Source organism: Manis javanica, chromosome 7 (genome assembly GCF_040802235.1).
Source record: "Manis javanica isolate MJ-LG chromosome 7, MJ_LKY, whole genome shotgun sequence".
NCBI lineage: Eukaryota > Metazoa > Chordata > Mammalia > Pholidota > Manidae > Manis > Manis javanica.
The window spans coordinates 95,301,931-95,321,342 of record NC_133162.1 but is presented as its reverse complement, the minus strand read 5'-3'; the positions used below and the strand labels follow the sequence as shown (position 1 = coordinate 95,321,342).

General features: G+C 49.9%; 1 long non-coding RNA gene across 1 annotated transcript; it reads right to left on the bottom strand.

Moving 5' to 3' along the window:
* Window positions 1-819: 819 nt before the first annotated feature.
* On the bottom strand, window positions 820-3,064 carry LOC118968844 (uncharacterized). The gene is made up of 3 exons (XR_005056686.1): window positions 2,933-3,064; window positions 1,531-1,579; window positions 820-995 (listed from the first exon to the last, which is right to left on the bottom strand). It is a non-coding gene; the product is annotated as an uncharacterized lncRNA (long non-coding RNA).
* Window positions 3,065-19,412: the final 16,348 nt, after the last annotated feature.

The following is a 19,412-nucleotide window of genomic DNA, read 5'->3' as shown; positions in this document are numbered from 1 at the left end:
TACCCACTTTCCTCCAGTGTTTGCTAACTGTTGGCCTGTGTCTCCCAGTGGTCTCCCCAAGAATGCAGGTTGAGCTGACTTGGAGTGTGGGTCCCAATTGAAAGAGGACCCAAGCCAGTCTTGACTCTGCTTCTTGCAGCTCTGACCCTGGGCCGATCATCTGGCCTCTCAGTTCCTCATTTCGCTTCCTGCAAGGTGAGGCTAACTAGCTTACTTCCCAGGGATGCTGCAGATCAGAACTGATTTAGTGACAGCCCTACCTGCTTATAGGTGCTCAATAGATGGGCCACAGCTACTTTCTGGGATGAATCTAGGCTTTTCCTCCTGAATGGCACTGGTCTCATTTGGGCATGGCTTCTTCTGACCTAGTCTCAATTCCCAAGGTGCCCCTGCTGGTGTGAGTTCAGCTCCCATCTCTTGTAGTCCTCCTGCCCCGCACCACCAGTAGCTGGCTCACTGTGCAGGAGTGAGTCATCTGTTTTGGTCTGGGTCCTTCAGGGATCACTGCCTCTGTTGGTCCCAGGTCAAGTGACCTGATTCCTCTCCAACAAACAACAGGAACGGCTCAACACCCACTTCCCAGCCTCCTCCCCATTTCTCTATCCACTCTTGTGTTCTGGTCTTTGGGACCCCATTTACTTATACAGCCATTTCTCCATTGACTCACTCCCTGCACTGCCCACTCAGGGCCTAGTACATAGTAGGTGCCCAGTTAAAACTTCGATGAACTTGATTATTTATTCATTTGCTCCCTTGCTCAATCCGTCATTCAGCAAACATTGTTGAGCCTGCTTCCTGACCTCTCAGTGGACTGTGGGGACTGAGTCTTGGCCGGGGGCACCTCATGAAAGAGGCAGAGGTAGAGAAAAGTTGGGGTCTCAGAGATGGAGAAGCTGGTCCAAGGTCTTGGGCTGGGGGTGGAGGAAGGTGGTGCAGCCTCTTGGAGAAGGTTCAGCTGAGCAGCGGATCAGGAAGAGCCTGGAGGAGATGGGAACCTGGCAGAGGCAGAATGGAGGTTTGGATTATTTAGGACTAGGGGCTCCGGGGCCAGTGGTGGGGGAAGGGGAAATGAAAGGGCAGGGGAAGGGACTGGAGGACACCTGGGGAGAGAAGGCCTGGAGGTCAGGTGCCGACAAGGGGCCGGACTGAGGAAGGATAAAAACCCAACAGGCTCTTTTCTGGGACAGGAGTCGTGGCTGTAGGGGAGCCCAGTTAAATCCAAAGCTTGCTCAGTGGTCTAAGAGGGAGGGACTCTTATGGGGGAGCCACCTGGTGGCAGCATACCCAAATTACCGACTAAGCCCTCTGGTGAGATCGTATCTCAACCTGAAGAGTCACCCGTGTAGAACTTAGGCAATGCTGAGAAGCTGGACTTCTTCTGGAAGACTGAAGGGGCCAGGGTCCGCACGCCCCCCACCTGCTCTTATCTGTGCTAGCCCTGGGCTGTGAGGGCGTAAGGGGAGGTGGGCAGATTCATGGGGCTCCGTACAGCCCTGATGACTCTGTCTCGCCCCATACTGCTGAACTTACCATCATTCAATTCTCCACTTGTGGAAACTGGACCAAGGAGTCCTGTGACCTAGATGGGACACATGGTGACCTGGCTGCCTCTGACCACCACTGGGAGGACCCCATCGGAAGAAGGGCCACCCTTCACCCCACATCCCTCAGAGTAGGGCAGGGTCTCCCCAGTCAGGGCAGCAGCCTCAGGGTTGCCTGAAGAAGCCAGGCTGCTGCTCATGACTCCCTAGAGGAAGTGAGTCCTTCCGACCGCGCAGCTCCCGGTCTGGGGACAAGGGATCCACCCACCCAGGCCAGAGGGGAACAGAGAGACCCTCCAAGGCTTGGTGGTGCAGGCCATGAACACCCTCTCGGCTCTCCTCCTCCTGGTCTGGCTGGCCCCAAAGCCGGCCATGGCTGTCCTCTCTCTGCACCTCCCACCCGTTGGCTCAATGACACTACTGACAGTGCCAACACCCGCAGTCACTCCCCGGGCTCTGGGCTCTGCTCCAGACCCTCCATGCATTCAGTTCACTGGATCCTCACAACAACCCCATGAGGTAGATGCTGCTGTAAATCCCATTTCACAGATGAGGATGTTGAGGCACAGTGAGGCTAAGTGATTTGCCTGACGTGACATACTGTTAGGGCGTGTAAGCTCCAGATCTTCAATATGCTGTAGCTGGGGACAGGGAGAGGGTGCCAGGGCTGCTGTCACCTGAACTGCCTTTCCAAACAGTGGCTTTTTCACATCTTGTTAAAGGCAGGATGTCAGCCTGGATAGTGACAAGATACTGGCAGGAGCTGTAGTTGGGAAACTGAGCCCTCCTGGGTCCAGGAACTTTGTGCAGGAGGTGTCCTTGTCCCTGTCCCCCTGAAGCTCCATCTTGGGCTCCCAGCCCTACCTGGTGGCTGCAGGTGGGGCCTGCCTGGGAGCTTTGAAGGAGTAGCTTTTCTGTGCTCTCAATGCCCTGGTGATGACCACCTGGCCTCCAGCTCCATTCTGGGCCATCCTTTGCCAGACAGCTCCACGAATCTACTGGCCAGCTGGACATCTGTTCCTCAACCTTAACAGGCTTCAAGCTTGCCTCACCCACACTCCTGTCAGTAGGCACCTTCCACACTTCCCAGCCCAGAGCCCTGGTCCCCTCTGCCCAGCTTGACAAGGTCTCCTCGGTGGGGACCCCTCCATACTCCCAACCCTCAGGTCTCTCCTTCACACTTCCTCAGGGGCTCCCAGGGTTGCAGAATTATGTCCCAGATCCTTGTCATTCAAAGTTCATTTGTGGTCAGAACCCCAACCAATCACTCCCTCCCCCTGATATCCTTTGGGGAACCAGCCCTGCATACCTACTCCCCATCTCCATGCCAGAGCCAGTGCTATTCCCACCACCTAGAAATTCTCCCTGCTCGGCCCTCCGTCTTGACTTACTGACACCTTGTCCATCACTGGAGACCCATGTCAAATGCCTCCTCATTCTGGAAGGCTTCCCTGACTCTCCTCCACTGGGATTTTGAATCCGGCTGGGCAGAATGCATCTGGGTGGCAGGTGTACAGTCTTCCTGCAGACAGAAGAAAAAAATGCTTCAGTTCTTAATTCTGCTCCCCATGGCTGAGTAGTCTTGTGAGCATTACTCAACTTCCCCAGCCTTAGTTTCTTTGTCTTTAAAATGGGAATGATAGTACATACCCAATACAGTGTGTATAAAGCCTCTAGTATATAGTAGGTAGTAACAGTGTCTTCTACTATCATTATTTTTCATCTCTGTATCTTTCCAAAGTCTTGTACCTATATGCGCCTAAGAAATACCAAATTAGGGGCAGAGTGGATATCTCAATTCCACTTTCCACTAAATGGTGATGCTATGAGATCTCATTTGTGAGCTATGAGTGTCTCTCTAATTTCTTCAGTCTCTCAGGGGCTTGTGTTGTGAGTAGATTGGTGGGGGGTGGGCAACAGGGGGGTACTTTGAGGCTGTCAGCTCTAGGAGGCCCCCATGGACACGTCTGTGGCTCCCAGGGCTGGTTGATAAGGGGCTGAGCAGGAAGATGGCCTTCTCTCCACCCTGCTGTCTCTGGTGTGAGAATACAGCCTGCAGTCAAGCCCAAGTTGGTCAGTCCAAATGGGACAGATACTGGGTGGTCCGATGCTCTGTATCTAGACCCACACAGTGAGAGTGGGGTGGTAGGGTGGGATTCAGAGGGCAGTGATCAGGTGGCTTAAGAGAGAGAAACAGGGAACTCCCTGCCTCCTGTGCCCTCTATCTAGCAGTCATTGAGGAGCCCATGTGGGTCTCAGCACTGGCCTGGCCCCATCACTGGGGAAAGAAAGTCCAAGTCTGGCTGAGATCCCCTCTCTAATCCACTCTGCTCCCAAAGCAACAGAACCCTGGCACCCAGAGCTCCCCTGCCAGCTTCAGGTTCTGCATCTCCATTCCCAGCATCTTGGGCTGAAGATTGGCAACCTGGTAACTGCAAATGCAAGCTGGGGGTAGCAGCAGTCCCTCCACCCTGAGCCAGGACTCACGATCACATTTGCTTCTTTCTCCCAGAGGTACTCTCAGAACTGACACAGAGGAACTTAGTGGGGGAGGGAGACTAACAAAAAACTGAGAGAAATCCAGGAAGGGACTCTTTGCTGAGGTCTTTTTATGCCCACAGCATTTTATGCAACCAAAGAGAGAAACTGAGGTCCAGAGAGGCACACAGCAATTGAGCAACAGGCCAGGAATTAGGGCCAGTTCAGTGTGCTTCTCTTTATGTCATCATGACCCACTAGGTGGGTCAGGTATGAGCCACTTTCCAGGGTAAGGGTGTGTGCCCCACTGGCTCTTGTGCCAGCTTGCTGAGGACTGGTAGCTTTGACCACTTTATTCCCCTAAACCTGGCTTCCTTTCCTTGCCCTGCCTCTCTTCCTCTCACTCTCCTTCCACAGATCCCCTCAAGTGCCTCTGCCATGCCAGGTCCTGTGGCAGGTGCTGGCTGTTAGAGGGATAACTGGCTCCTTCCTGCAGGGGTGGAGGTGGGGCAGATGCTGGCCAATGCACAAACACTGGTGACATACATTTCTAGTGTGCTGAGTGCTGCAGTAGGAGGAAGGGAACCCAGCCTGAGAAGTAAAGGCAGGCTTCCTGGAGGCAGTGATGCCTACGGTAAGAAAGGGCACCCAGAATTCAGCAGGAAGAGAGATGGGCTGGATGCAGGGTGGGAAGGTTGGAGGAGACAGAGCAGGATGGAAGACATGGTGTGAGGGCACAAGCCTGGCCGGAGGCTGGTGGTCATAAAGAGGGTGCAGAGGAAGGACAGTGTCTCCCTGAGCTTATCACCACCCCCTCTTCCTTCTGGGCCTCTCACAGCTGGAAGCCTGGGGGTCATCCTGGCCCCCTGTCTCCAGCATGATCCCCACATCCAGTTACCAAGTACCAGAGACTCTGCCTTCAAGATAGCTCCCCTTTTCCCCACTCACCAGTCCTGCCTTAGTCCAGGCTCCTCTCAGCTGGCCAGGCTTGCTGTATTCACCTCCCAGCTGGTCTCTTGTCTTCAGTCTTGTCCCTCTCACATTTGTCCCCCATACCTTGGGCAGAGTGAACCACCTACATATAAACCAAACCTCAGGCTGCCTGCCAGCCTTCTGCTGCCTCTCTACTGCTCTCAGGGTGAAGTCCAAGGGCCTTACAAGTTCTACCCAATGACCAGGTCCTTATTGACCCTTCCAGAGAAGTGTGGGTTTAGGATCAAGGCCCCAGAGAAAGGGGAGCTCACACACTGAGAAACCCAGCTTGGGTCAGGATCCACAGGGTTTCAGACCCACGAAGGCAAGAATTCCCACTTTTTGAACCTGGGGCCAAAGGGGTCTCCGACCTGGAAAGAGCTCATGGCTCTGTTTTCAGAGCTTTAAATGTATACAGAGCAGGTATATCTTAGCCACAAAGGGCCCACTGTTCTGTTCCCAGGCACCCAGGCTGTCCTCCTGAGTTATTTATGTATGGCCTTCCTCCATATGAGTGAATGTTTCAAACTGGGTGCAATAATTAACAAATTAATTGGGGCCTGTTTGTGGATCTATTGTGAAGGATGACCACTTGCTTACTTAAGTGAGGCCCTCAAACAACGGTAAGAGCTCTCCTTATGGTGCAGTATAGGCTGAAGCTGCATCCAGGGTAGCCAGGGAAAGACTGAAAGTCTGAGGCCCAGATGTGCAGAGGGTCACATCCAGTAAAGGAGGGAGGCCTTGTCCTCACACATGACCCTGGTGATTCACACGGTGATGTCCTGCTCATATTTGTCTTCTCTCTGCACTGCCCTGCCATGGACCCAGCAGGCAGAGGGCAGCCAGCTGCACCCAGAGTTCCTGAGGCCAGCTCTGTTTCTGGCAGTGTCAAGCCCCCAGTGTCTCTTGCACATTAACTAGTCCCAAGGTTTAGTGGGGAGCAGGGGAGAATGCTCTTTGGTTCTTCTCTTCAGGATATCACAGACCAACAGACAGCAAAGTCTTGCACTTAATAATCAGAGACAGGAGGGCAAGAAGAAGAGATGGGAAAATATTTATTGTAGCACCAGTTATATTTGGGGTGACCATATAATTTATCATCTAAACTGGGATACCTGAAGAGTAAAAGGCGCTATTAATAATTATGGGGCCACAGGTGTAACTTGGGGCTGCCCCAGGCAAACTTGGGTGTGTGGACTCCCTCTTACACAGGATCTCACTGAACTCCTAGAACAGCTCCTTAATTGGATATGATTATACACTTGTGACTAGACAGTGGCTCTGAAAGTTAAGTCATTTGCCCTAAGTCCCAAAGCTAGAGCTGGCATTGACTTCAGTTTGGTCTGATTCCAGATTTGCTTGTCTTTCTTCCTCTCAGCCTAAGGTCTACCTGTTCAGAGAAGAGGTTGCTTGGGGTGGGAGTGGAGGTGCTGGACTGGGACGTGGAAGTGGTGGGCTGGAAGGATCAGGAAGGCTTTTTCCAGGGCCCTGGAATGTAGAGCTAGCCCAGGGGGTCAGTTCCAGGTCTGGGCTCCTTACGGACCCAGAGAGTCCTGAGGCTCTGGCCTTCCATGCTGGGGGGATCAATTTGGTGGATCCATGCCCCCTGGCCCAGGTACGTGCCTGCGACAATCTGCACATGTGGTCACAGCACAGGAGAGTTAGGCCAATGCAAGCCATACAGATACAACCTGACCAACACACAGACATATGAAGATACCCATAACGTCACAGATGTAAGCAGCCTGAAACGATATACACATGTGTCAATGTGCACACACACATACATACACGTGTCTCATACACAGACTCAGTCTTTCTTATCCCTCCTCATGTACAATGCGTGCACACAGGCTTTTGGCTAAGACTTTCGACAGTTACCATGTGCCTCACCCCACGATACCCCCAGCTTCTCCCCTGGGAACCCCTGCCCCTGTCATTAAGGGTGGCAGCTTTGGGCCCCAGCCTTTATGCAAATGCCAAGCCACAGCTTGCTCCAGCTTTTCTCTCCTCTCTAATTGACTGTTTTCCCTCCTTGCTGGGACTGCAGGAGCCCTGGGTCGGCATTCAGGAGGGATCTCCCCCCACTGCCTGGCCCCTCCAACTGGGGCTCCCGGCGCTTTTAATCTAGTTACTTTTCCATCAACACACTGGGAGAAAGACACAAAGGGGCATAATCGTATCTGTGGCTGTTGATGTTCAATTAACTGCATAACCTTTAGGCTCTCTCTCTTTCTGTCTGTCCTGCCCCCTCCCTGCACCTTACCCATTTTTCTAAGCAGCAGCCCCTCTGAGCCTGATCTGGTGCAAGGCCTCAAACACCCCACACCAAAAAACCTGGGCTCCTGGCACCTAGGGAGGTGCCTCCACTCTGAGGGGAGATAAGCCACCAACCCCAAACCAGCTGCACCCCCCATCAGGCCCCTGTGTGCCCCTGGTGCTGCCCAGCCCTGCACTCACTGGTCACTCCTTCTGGCCCATTCCAGGCCTGGAGCGAGGGGTGCCTCTGGGAGCGGGCACCCTGCAAACCTCTGCTTTCTAGCTCTTGTCTGGGGCCAGCAGCTGTCATTTGCCGGGCGTTCCGCTTTCTCCACTGTACCATGCTAATTTTTCGAGGGACAATTTTTCGACAATGAGTCCTCCAGCCTTAACAGAAACCCTTTATGGGGCCGGCCCCAGGGAGGCCGCGGTGCTGCCAAGGCAAACAAAGGCTCATTGCTGCTGCCGAACATGCCTGCGCCTTTCAGGCCTGAGTTCGCAGAGCGCGCCGCCTCCAGCCCGCGCCGAGGCAACACCTGGTCCGCCGCCTCCTGGCGCCTGATCAAGATATCAATCACCGCGCGGGGCAGGGGGCGCGCGGCGCGGAAGGCTCCAGAAGCCCGCAAGCGCAGGTAGTCGGTCCGCCAGGCGGCCAGGGCCGCTTGGCAGGGAGCGTGGGGGTGTGGGGGGAAAAAATCAAGCCCCAAAGCTGAAGCACTTAATTAGGCTGATATCATCCCGCACAAATGTTCCTCCGGAGAAGGCTTCTGGGCATCAAAATTATCTTGTGATTAAAAGTGAAAACGAAGGAGAAATTATTTCCCCTTCTGAAGAGCTGGGAGGAGTGGCAGGAGCCGCTGGGGCAGGGTGAGCCGGGGTGGCTGGACCCAGCCAAGCTCCCCTGCCTCCTGCCCACCATTGACTGGGGCAGAGAGGCTCAAGGGCCAGCACCTCCATCTACTCTCAGCCTTTCCTCACTGCTGCAACCCCATACACATTCAAAATGGTGACAGCAATGTCTGGATCCTTCACATAGGTAATTTCTTTGATCCTCACACCAAGTCTCAAGGGCAATACATGCTATCATGACCCCATTTTGTAGATGAGGAAAATGAGCTCAGAGAGGTGGCATCTTACCCAAAGTCTGATAGTAGGTCAATGACGAGTGGGGAATGGCATGGGGCCTGTCCTTCAAAAGGCTCTTATTCCTGGAAGACAGTAGGGAGATGTGGCCATGTTGCTAGGTGAATGCCTGACAGTCACACTCTCTTCCTCAGACAGTCTGGCTCCGGATGGGGGTGAGAGTCCCAGCTCTGGGGAGGAGGACCCTGGGGAAGGCCTTGTCTCAGGCCACACCTCCATAGTCCCAGAGCCTCAACCAATCCCTGGTGCTGAGAATCCCATTGATCAGTCGGCCCTGCCCAGCACCGGAGTAGGTACTGCCTGCAAATGGCAGACCTGTGACTTCCGTGGGCATCACACTATGGTGTCCCAGAGGATGCCGTGGCAGGCCTAGTCCAGGTCCTGGTTCAGCCGCTTTATTGCTGTGGGACCTCAGTGAACAGCTTAAAGGCCTGGGCCCAGATGTCCCCACTCTAACATGGGACAATGGTAGTCCCTACCACCTTGTGGTGCTCTCGGAGGATGGAATCAGCTCCTGCATGCAGGCATAGCCCAAGGCTGGCCATGGGTGTGCTCAGAAAACTCCTGTGTAGGGTTGCATCAGCCAGCAGGCCCTGACCAGGCCACACTGAGATGCTTCTGCAAAATTGGTAAAGAGCTGTGCCTAAGTTTCTCAAATGCACCCTGCCCACTGGCCATTTTGGTCCTTCCCTGGGACACGCCCCTAAACTCTGCAAGATCCAGCACTAAAGGGGCCCAACAGGGGTTGCCCAACCTGATCCAGCCCCAGGCACCCATGCTGTACTGGCTGTTAAATATTTTGAGTATTGTCCCTGATTATGTATGTAATAAAATATTTTGCTGTTGGCTAAGACATATATATATAAAATATTGAGACACTGAATATATATATAATATTGGGACACCAAATCTAGGCAATGTCCTATTCAATCAATCATTCATTCATGACTTATTTAGAGAGCAATTTATTATTGACTCACTGATACATTGATTAGTCATTCATAAAGTCAGTTGTTAGTTATGTTACAGTCACTTAACAAAAGGGAGGCCCATAGGTCTCCCTTTTGAGGAGCCTGCAGTCTACTGCAGGGTATGGAATGTGTGGACCACCTTTTCTAAACCAACAGGTAACTGCCAGGAAAGAAGAGTTCTGGTGTTCAAGGAAAGGTGTCAGGTGGCTTCGTGAGGAGGGGGCAGCTGACTGAATCTAAAGAGGGGACTGGACAGAAAGACCAGGGTGAGGGGCTCTTGGCCCCTTGGCAGCAGGGCAGTGGGGATTGTCAGATCTGCCTACTAGGCAGTTATTTGTCAGTGACATAAGACATGAATTCAGGGAAGCAGAGCTGGTAGCAGGGGCAACTTCTAGAACTGTGGGTCATCATACAGAAGGCTTGGGCTGAGCTGGGGCAGTGCTGCACTGGAGAAAAACGCATGGGCTTGGGACAAACCTGCATTCTCACCTGCTTAACCAGCTGGGAGGACTCACACAAGTCCCTGAGCCATAAAATGGGCACAATGAACCTATTCCATCCAGTGGTCGTGACAATTCCATGAGCACTCAAACTGCACCAAGAGCAGGGCATATGGTAGATATTTTGTCACACTGTAAGTGCTCAGTAAAGGGCTGTATTTCTCCTAGGCTGGTGGAAATAGGAAACCAAGAAGAGAGGGTGAAAGCAAGAGACCCCTTGGGGTTGAATCAGCATATTGGATGCAGCAAAGAAAAAAGCAGACTCCATAATGATTGAGATCTCCAGGTGAGGAAGAAGGCAGCGGCATCCTCTGAAACATGGACATTTGAGGACAAATAGATTTGTATAGTGTGCTAGTTTACTGTGACAAATTACTTCAAAACATAGTGGCTTAAAGCAATAATAAACATTTCATATGGCTCACAATTTCTGTGGATTATCAGTCTGGGAGCAGCATAGCAGTGTGGTCCTGGCTTGAATGAGGTAAAATCAAGGTGGTGGCTGGGGCTATGGTCGCCTGAAGCTTGACTGAGCCTGGCAGATTAGCTCTAAGGTGACTCACTCAGGCGGCCGACAAGGCAGTGCTGGATGCTGGCAGGAGGCCTCAGTTCTCCCACATGGGCCTCTCCACAAGGCTGCTTGTGTGTCCTCACAACATGGCAGCTGGTTTCCCTTAGAAGGAGATCTAAGAGACCCCCCCCAACTCTGTTGGTGATTCAGACCAGCTCTGATTCAATGCAAGGAGACCACAAAACGCAGGAATCTGGGAGGCTAAGATCTTAGGGGTCTTTTGGAGGTTGCCCACCACAGATGGTGATTTAGTGGGGCCAGTTTTTGAGATATAAACTTTGCGGTGCTGGTGGGGGACCCAGACAGGGGAGCTCAGAAGGCCACTAGCAATGTCTATCAGTGGTAATATCCTTATGACTATTATACTACTATTATTGCTGCTGCTGGGAATTCTTCTAATGTCACTCCCACATTTTAGCACCCAGTGTATGCTGGGGTCACACTGGGAACACTGCATGACCCTCTGCTTTGATCCTCACAGCAACCCTGTAAGGTGAGGCTTAGTGCCCTACTTGCTGGAGTTCATAGAGTGAGAAGAGCAGAGCTTGGATCAGAACATCCAGCTCTCTCCTTCCTTCACCACCTTCATCTCACCTGGGTCCAGGCTGGACAGTGCTGCTGGCACCCTCCAGCACCCCAGCCTCTCCAGTGCCTTGGACATCATCTTGGGGGTGAGGGCCTCAAGGCAGCATTCCCTTCTCAGAGGCAGGCACACTGACAAAGGGATCATAAGTGCTAAGACCAAGCAGGGCCGACTATTTCTGCTTCCAGGTCTATGGGTGGTGCTGGGCCTCCTGAAGGTGACAAGAAGACACTTTACCTTCCTGTCTGCCACCTGAGACCTTTCTCCAAACCTGGTGAATTTGAGAGGGGGCTTGGGGGTTCTCTGCACACTCCAGCCAGGTAATTTGTCCCACACTCCACCTCCTGACTGCTCCAGCAGAAGGCTACTCCATCCCCACTTAGACAGCAGGCCTCCACACCTCTCTCCTGAGTGATCAGCTGATAGAACAGCCTGGGTACAGATAGCAGGAAAGTGTGGGTTATGTATTTCAGTTCAGCTGTGAACCTCATTTAGAGACATCAATGCTGATACCAGCCTCACAGAACAAGGAAGATTCTGGCCAGCTCAAGTACGGAAGTGTAGTGGTGGATGGTGTCAGGAAGGACCAGAAGCAGGGCAGCTCTGGAGACCTGGGCAAGAGGAGTCCTGGGCTTTCTCTTCAAGCAAGGCCATAAATGTACCTGATGCTCTTTTCAAAATTCTGTTGGAAAGAATCTGATTGGTCCAGCTTGGGTCAAGTGCACTCTTTGAGACCAGTCACAACACAGGGGTGTGTGTGTGTGTGTGTGTGTGTGTATGTGTGTGGGTGCGCGCGCCTGTCTGTGTGCACCCACTCCTGTGTGTGGGTGTGTGGGTGTATGTGGTGTGAATTCCCAAGAAGTCACCATGAACTAGGCTTTCATCCCAAAATGTGTCAAGTAGAGCAAAGGGCCAGATTGTGAATATTTTAGTCCTTCTGGGCCATGTGATCACTATGCAATGATTCAGCTCTGCTCTTAGAGCACTAAGGCAGCCATAGACCAAAAAGAATGAACAAGACTGGGTCCCAATAAAACTTAATTTTCCAAACAGGCAGCCAGCCAGATTTGGCCTGCAAGTCATGGTTTGCCAGTTCCTAACTGAGTGCTAAAATTGTTCCATGTTTGTCCTAAATTTTTACTTCCTGTGTGTGGTGGATGTGCAGATGCAGCCTCGGGGTTCCCTGTAAGGAAGGGCTTGCTGTCCAGATGCAAGGAGGGTGGCCGGTGGCTGGCTTCCTCAGCTATACAGAGCCACCTCATCTGAGGTTGTTCTGTGTTATAGATAGGGGCTTGGCCATTTCGGTTGGCCCGAGGCTTCCATGGGCCTTTGTCACAGTTCAGCAGCCTCCTCTGTCCAATCTTCCTTTCACTATCATATACGCATTCCTGGGAGAAAATTTTATAAAACCCAAACTTGTAGTGTCACATGAGTGTCTTACGTAGAACAGCTGCTCTGAGGGGCCACAGTGGTCTGAAGGAGTCAGGTCTGGTTTCCCAGAAGAGGAGGCATTAGGGCTGCCTTTAAAGGATTCCCTGGTGAGCTAATTTGCTGTAATGTGCAGGTGTGGAGCTGGGTGCTGGGTGGGCAGCATGTTGAAGGGGGTGACTGCATCACTGTGGGGATGGGGCTCCTCAGAAGGCTGGGGCTGTTCTGAGAGGGAAGCAGGTCCAGTGCTTAGAGGGAAAGGGCAGGGCTCAGCCCATGCCTGGTACCTGGTGCTTAGTGTTGGGGGGTCCTGGTGGAGGCTCTGCTCACTCAGAGAATTCTGTTGTTCCTTATGGCCAAGGACCCCCTACCCTAGAGTCTCCAATTCTGAGTGCCATTCTGGGCTTCTGGTTTCATGGTGTCACTGGGATGCGTTTGGGAAAAGGACAGAGGAAAACAAACTCCAGCCACCCTCCATGCCGTCATTCTTTGTCACTCAGTTGTGACCTCTCTTCCACTAAGCTGTGGCTTGCCAGGGAACCCAGCCATGGCTGCTGTACTCAAAGAGATCACCGTCCTGTGAGGCACACGCAGACATCTGCAGAATGTCATGAGTGCCATCACAGATACCCAAACCTGGTGCCTTTGGGAAGGCTCCAGGAACCAGGGGTCATGTGGAAGGGTGAATGGGATTCCAGTAGGTAGGCAGCGGGGAGCGACACCTTAGAGAGCAGAATGGCCAGACATGGCCTGTCAGGGAATGGAGAACTCTTCTAGGTGGGAGGTGGGGAGGGCTCCCAGAAGGGCAGGCAGGAGATAAAACTGAAAGGTAGGTGAGTGCCTGGCCCCAAGGCACCCTGGCTGTGTTCCCTTATAGAGCCTGGAGCACCCTCGGTGTCACAAGTTGTCTCCATAGCCAATGAGGAGCCACAACTTAGGTGCTGAATTATTTTGTGATGTTTATTTTATAAATTAAGAAAGTGAGGTCAGAGGGGAGGAAGAAGTTGCTTCAGGCTGCATAGGCAGTCAGCAGCCAGGCCAGTTTGACCTCATGGTGTGGAGGCTCCACTCCCTCCCCTCTATGGGTATTGATGCTTTAAGCCCTGCAGCCTGGGGCTTTCTGAGCAGCATCCTCCAGTCACAGGGAGAGGGACGTTCTGCCCTTGCTCCAAGTCCCCAGGGCTGAAGCCCACCCAAGGGCCCAAGACATTTGCTCCCAAGATGATCAAATTGCTTGCTCGTCCACTGTCCAATCCCCTGCCAGCTTCAGCTGTGGAAGCCTATATGAAGGTAGTGGGGGATGCATTTGGCAGTAATGAATCATTCAACAGAGTTACTGAGTGCAGGTGGGTGACAGGCTATGAACTCTGGTGAGCAAGGACAGACACAAGGACCAAAAAGCTTTACATGTGGAAGAACCCTGGGCACTGATATTCCTCTTTCCAAAAATTAAGGGAAGAGTGACAGCTGCTCAGTGACGTAGGAAGTCCTAGCATGTGCTGGGGGCACCAGCAAAGCAGGGGCATCCCCTCATATTGAGCAAAAAATAAATTTAAAAATTAACTTAATGTTTTGAACAAGGCACAATACATCAGGGGAAAAGCAGAGCTTTGCCAGGTGTCCTTACACTTGCTTGACTGAGTTTCATGGTGCATCTTGTAGGGGGGAGAGTGGGGGTGCACCAAATGTTTGCAGTGCTTAGAGGCCTCCTCAGTCCTTATCTGCTCTGAGGAGGACCACGAAGATACAGCAACATGAGTAGGTGTGGAGGATCTTGTCAAATAAGGAAAAATTGGGAATAACTCCAATGCCCAGCAATAGGGGATTAGTTGCCTAAATCAGAGGATGTGGCATGGCTGCACTCTGGGTGTTGTTAGAAAACATGAGGAGTGTTTTAGGTTTCAGGATATAATATCCCACAGAGTGATGTCAGCTTATCAGGTTACAAAATGGGGCTCAATGTAATCCCCTTTGGTATCAAGTAGAGAGGCATAGAAAAGCCAGAAAGAAAGTACTTCAGAACATAAGAACAGTACATCAGTACCTAGCACAATTATAGGCAATGTTTATTTTAATTTTGCTTTTATGTGTTTTCCACATTTTCCATAATGATCATGGAACTCTTCAGTAACTAATTAAAAATTGCAATGGTTCATGTAAAGCATTGCCTGCCTTGCTAAGCACTCTAGGGCTGCTGCTGGGAGTCGGGGAGTCGCTCAGGTGGGGCCTGACCTTTCGGACTCCCAGCCCTGGAAGCAGAACTACACAGATTCCTTTGGGTTTTCCCTGGGGACTAGAGCTCCTGCTGAAGGGGTGGGACTCCAAACCATGAGGTGCCAGGCACAACCCAAATCAGAAACTGCCCAAGTTCCTGTCAGGTGGTAATATCTACTTGCTGCTTGCCTACAAGGAGGAGAAGGCAGCAAAGCAAGTGGCCTGCCCAAAGCCTCCTAGCTGGGCTAGGACAGCTGAAAGCACCAGCCACCATGCTCCACTGGTCACCAGCTGTCATTTGCTCTTAGGCCCTACAGAGCAACTTTGAGAGGTAATGCTGATGTCACCATGGTCAGTGTTTGCCAAGGGCCAGCTGCCATCTGGGAGCTGAGGGGGGAGATGGGTATGATGCAGATCAGGCCCCTGGCAATTAGGGTAGGCTCCCCAGAAGAGGTGACATTTATAACTTGGACCCTGGAAACTCTCAAAGCTGCCAAGATCTGTAAGAATGCAACAATAGTAGAATTGCAGATACTATAATGGGTAAAGATAAGATTTAGGAAGAAGTAGGACTAGGGTGGACTTTGTGGAACACTGCCTATGTGTAAGTCTTCCTGCACTGCTCTTTGGCTGTGACCCCTCCCCTGGCCTCAACCCCCTGGTACCCATCCCTTGCTCCCTGGGTCTTCTGGCCTGGAGAGGAGGGTCCTGGCTGCTCTGCTTGTGTATATCTGTCAGGCAAGGGACAGCAGCCCCAAACCAACTCCTTTCCATGTCTACCCTGGCTTTGGTCTAAAGTCCCTGATAAAAAAGATAGCAGAACAAAGGATAGATTTTGATGTGAATTAAAAGAATATTTACTGAATATCTGCTATATGCCCATTGTTGTTGCAGACAATGGGTAGAGTTCTGGAGAATAATTTAATCAGATAAACTCTCAAAAATAATGTAAGATTGCTTATAATCTGGGAGTAGTTTATGTGTGTGTGTGTGGGGGGGCAATATCTGATACCTGTTATGACATGCAGGGAGGGTTTCCTGAAGGAGGTAGGCTTGAAGGCTGAGATGACTGGAAAGTGGGGAGGCTTGGCAAAGGCAGATTGGTGGGTACTGACGTGAGCCAAGAGGCCAAAGGTGGCAAGTGCACGCAGGGCCCACATGAAACCCCAGGTGCTCTGGGCAGGGCAGAGGTCAGGTAGGGCTTTGAGGTCAGGTAGATCCTGTCCCCACCCTAGTTCTGCCCATTATCAGCTCTGTGAACTTGGCCAAGTTTCCAAGTGTCTCTGAGCCATATTCACTCATCTGCCATATGAGGCCAGCAGGCTGTAGGAAGCCCCCTGACACCTGTGTGACCCAGAGCAGGTCCCTCCTCCCTGAACATTGGGTTGAGGAGTCCAGAGTTGGCCCCTGAGGCCTGTAAGGAAGCTGCGAGTGTGCCCTGAAATCAGTGCTCAGGGGAGATGGAGAGGTGTTGCTATATGAGGTGGTGTGATATGGGAGCAGTTTACCACCTCCCAGATGTGGGTTCTGGAAGGGAGAGAGCAGGACTTCGCCACACCCCTGTCACTGGCCTGTTGTTTTGGAACCCACAGGCCCTCTGTGGCTCGATGTCCTGTCAGCATACTGCTCTCAGCTAGGAAAAGTGGGCCTCATTCATGGCAGAGGTCACTTCCCCCAGCCCATCAAGGGGGTCAGGATAATCTCTTCTCCTTGATTCCTCCTGTATAGGGATATATTCCACAGTTGGCACCTTGTTATTTGATTTCCAGCTTATAAAGTACTGTTTCAGTTTCCTTACCTGTAAAATGGGGATAATAATACATAAGTCTGATGGCTGAATTTTATCAAACATTTAGTGAAGACCTAATACCCATTCTCCTTAAAGTTTTCCAAGAAGTAGAAGAGGGGGTAATACTCCCAAACTCATTCTACAAGGCCAGCATCACTCTAATACCAAAACCAGGCATACCCACCCCAAAAAAGAAAATTACAGACTAATATCCGTGATAAACATAGATACAAAAATACTCAACAAATTATTAGCAAACCAAATTCAAAAATACATCAAAAAGATCATTCATCATGATCAAATAGGATTTATTTCAGGGATGCAAGGATGGCACAACATTTGAGAATCCATCAACATCATCCACCACATCCACAAAAAGGACAAAAACTACATGATCATCTCCATAGATGCTGAAAAAGCATTTGACAAAATTCAACATCCATTCATGATAAAAACTCTCAACAAAATGGGAGTAGAGGGCAGGTTCTTCAACATATTAAAGGCTATATATGACAAACCCACAGCCAACATCATACTTAACAGCGAGAAGCTTAAAGATTTTCCTTTAAGATGGGGAACAAGACAAGGATGCCTACTCTCCCCACTTTTATTCAACATAGATCTGGAGTTCCTAGCCACAGCAATCAGACAACAGAAAGAAATAAAAGGCACCCAGATTGACAAGGAAGAAGTTAAACTGTCCTTGTTTGCAGATGACATGATATTATACATAAAAAAAACCCCTAAAGAATCCACTCCAAAACTACTAGAACTAATATCTGAATTCAGCAAAGTTGCAGAATACAAAATTAATACACAGAAATCTGTTCCATTCTTATACACTAACAATGAACTAGCAGAAAGAGAAGTCAGGAAAACATTTCCATTCACAATTCCATCAAAAAGCATAAAATACCTAGGAATAAACCTAACCAAGGAAGTGAAAGACCTATACCCTGAAAACTATAAGACACTCCTGAGAGAAATTAAAGAAGATACCAATAAATGAAAACACATCCCGTGCTCATGGATAGGAAAAATTAATATTGTTGAAATGGCCATCCTGCCTAAAGCAATTTACAGATTCAATGCAATTCCTATCAAAATACCAACAGCATTCTTCAATGAACTAGAGCAAATAGTTCTAAAATTCATATGGAACCACAAAAGACCCCGAATAGCCAAAGCAATCTTGAGAGGAAAGAATAAAGCTGGGGAATTATGCTCCCCAACCTCAAGCTCTACTACAAAGCCACAGTAATCAAGACAATTTGGTACTGGCACAAGAACAGACTCATAGACCAATGGAACAGACTGTAGAGCCCAGATATAAACCCAAGCATATATGGTCAATTAATATATGATAAAGGAGCCATGTACATACAACAGGGAAATGACAGCCTCAACAACTGGTGTTGGCAAATCTGGACAGCTACATGCAAGAGAATAAAACTGGATTATTGTCTAACCCCATACACAAAAGTAAACTCAAAATGGATCAAAGAAAGGGGGCATTACAATTAGCATGTATAATGTGGGGGGGCATGGGGGAGGGCTGTGCAACACAGAAAAGACAAGTAGTGATTCTACAACATCTTACTATGCTGATGGACAGTGACTGTAATGGGGATTGTGGGGGGGACTTGGTGAAGGGGGAAGCCTAGTAAACATAATGTTCTGCATGTAATTGTAGATTAATGATAACAAAATTAAAAAAAAAATGAATCAAAGACTTGAATGTAAGTCATGAAACCATAAAACTCTTAGAAGAAAACATAGGCAAAAACCTCTTGAATATAAACATGAGTGACTTTTTTCTGAACTCATCTCCTCGGGCAAGGAAAACAAAAGCAAATATGAACAAATGAGGCTACATCAAGCTAAGAAAGCTTCTGTATAGCAAAAGACACCATCAGCAAAACAAAAAGACATCCTACAGTATGGGAGAAAATATTTTTAAACGACATATCCAACAAGGGGTTGACATCCAAAATATATAAAGAACTCACATGCCTCAACCCCCAAAAGGCAAATAACCCTATTAAAAAATTGGAGGAGGATATTAACAGACACTTCTTCAAAGAAGAAATTCAAATGGCCAACAGGCATATAAAAAGATGCTCCACATCGCTAATTATCAGGGAAATGCAAATTAAAACCACAATAAGATATAACCTAACACCAGTTAGGATGGGCAACATAGAAAAGACTAAGAACAACAAATGCTGGTGAGGATGCGGAGAAAGGGGAACCCTCCTATACTGCTGGTGGGAATGTAAACTAGTTCAACCATTGTGGAAAGCTGTATGGAGGTTGCTTAGAAAACTAAAAATAGAAATACCATCTGACACAGGAATTCCACTCCTAGGAATTTACCCAAAGAAAACAACTTTTCAGATCAAAAAGACATATGCACCCCAATGTTTATTGCAGCACAATTTAGAATAGCCAAGATATGGAAGCAACCTAAGTGTCCATCAGTAAATGAATAGATAAAGAAGAGGTGGTACATATACACAATGGAATACTGTTTGGCCATAAGAAAGAAACAAATCCTACAATTTGCAACAACATGGATGAAGCTGGAGGATATTAGGCTCAGTGAAATAAGTCAGGCAGAGAAAGACAAATACCAAATGATTTCCCTCATTTGTGGAGTATAACAACGAAGCAAAACTGAAGGAACAAAATAGCAGCAGACTCACAAGTCTCCAAGAAGGGACTAGCAGTTACCAAAAGGGGTGTGGGAGTGCAGGTGTGGAGGGAGGGAGAAGGGGATTATGGGGTATCATAATTAGTGCACATGGCATGTAATGGGTCACAGGGAAGGTAGCATAGCTCAGAGAAGACAAATAGGGACTCTGTGGCATCTTACTACAGTGATGGACAGTGACTGCAATGGGGTGTGTGGGGGGGACTCGATATTAAGGGTGAATGTAGTAGCCACATTGTTTTTCTTAGGA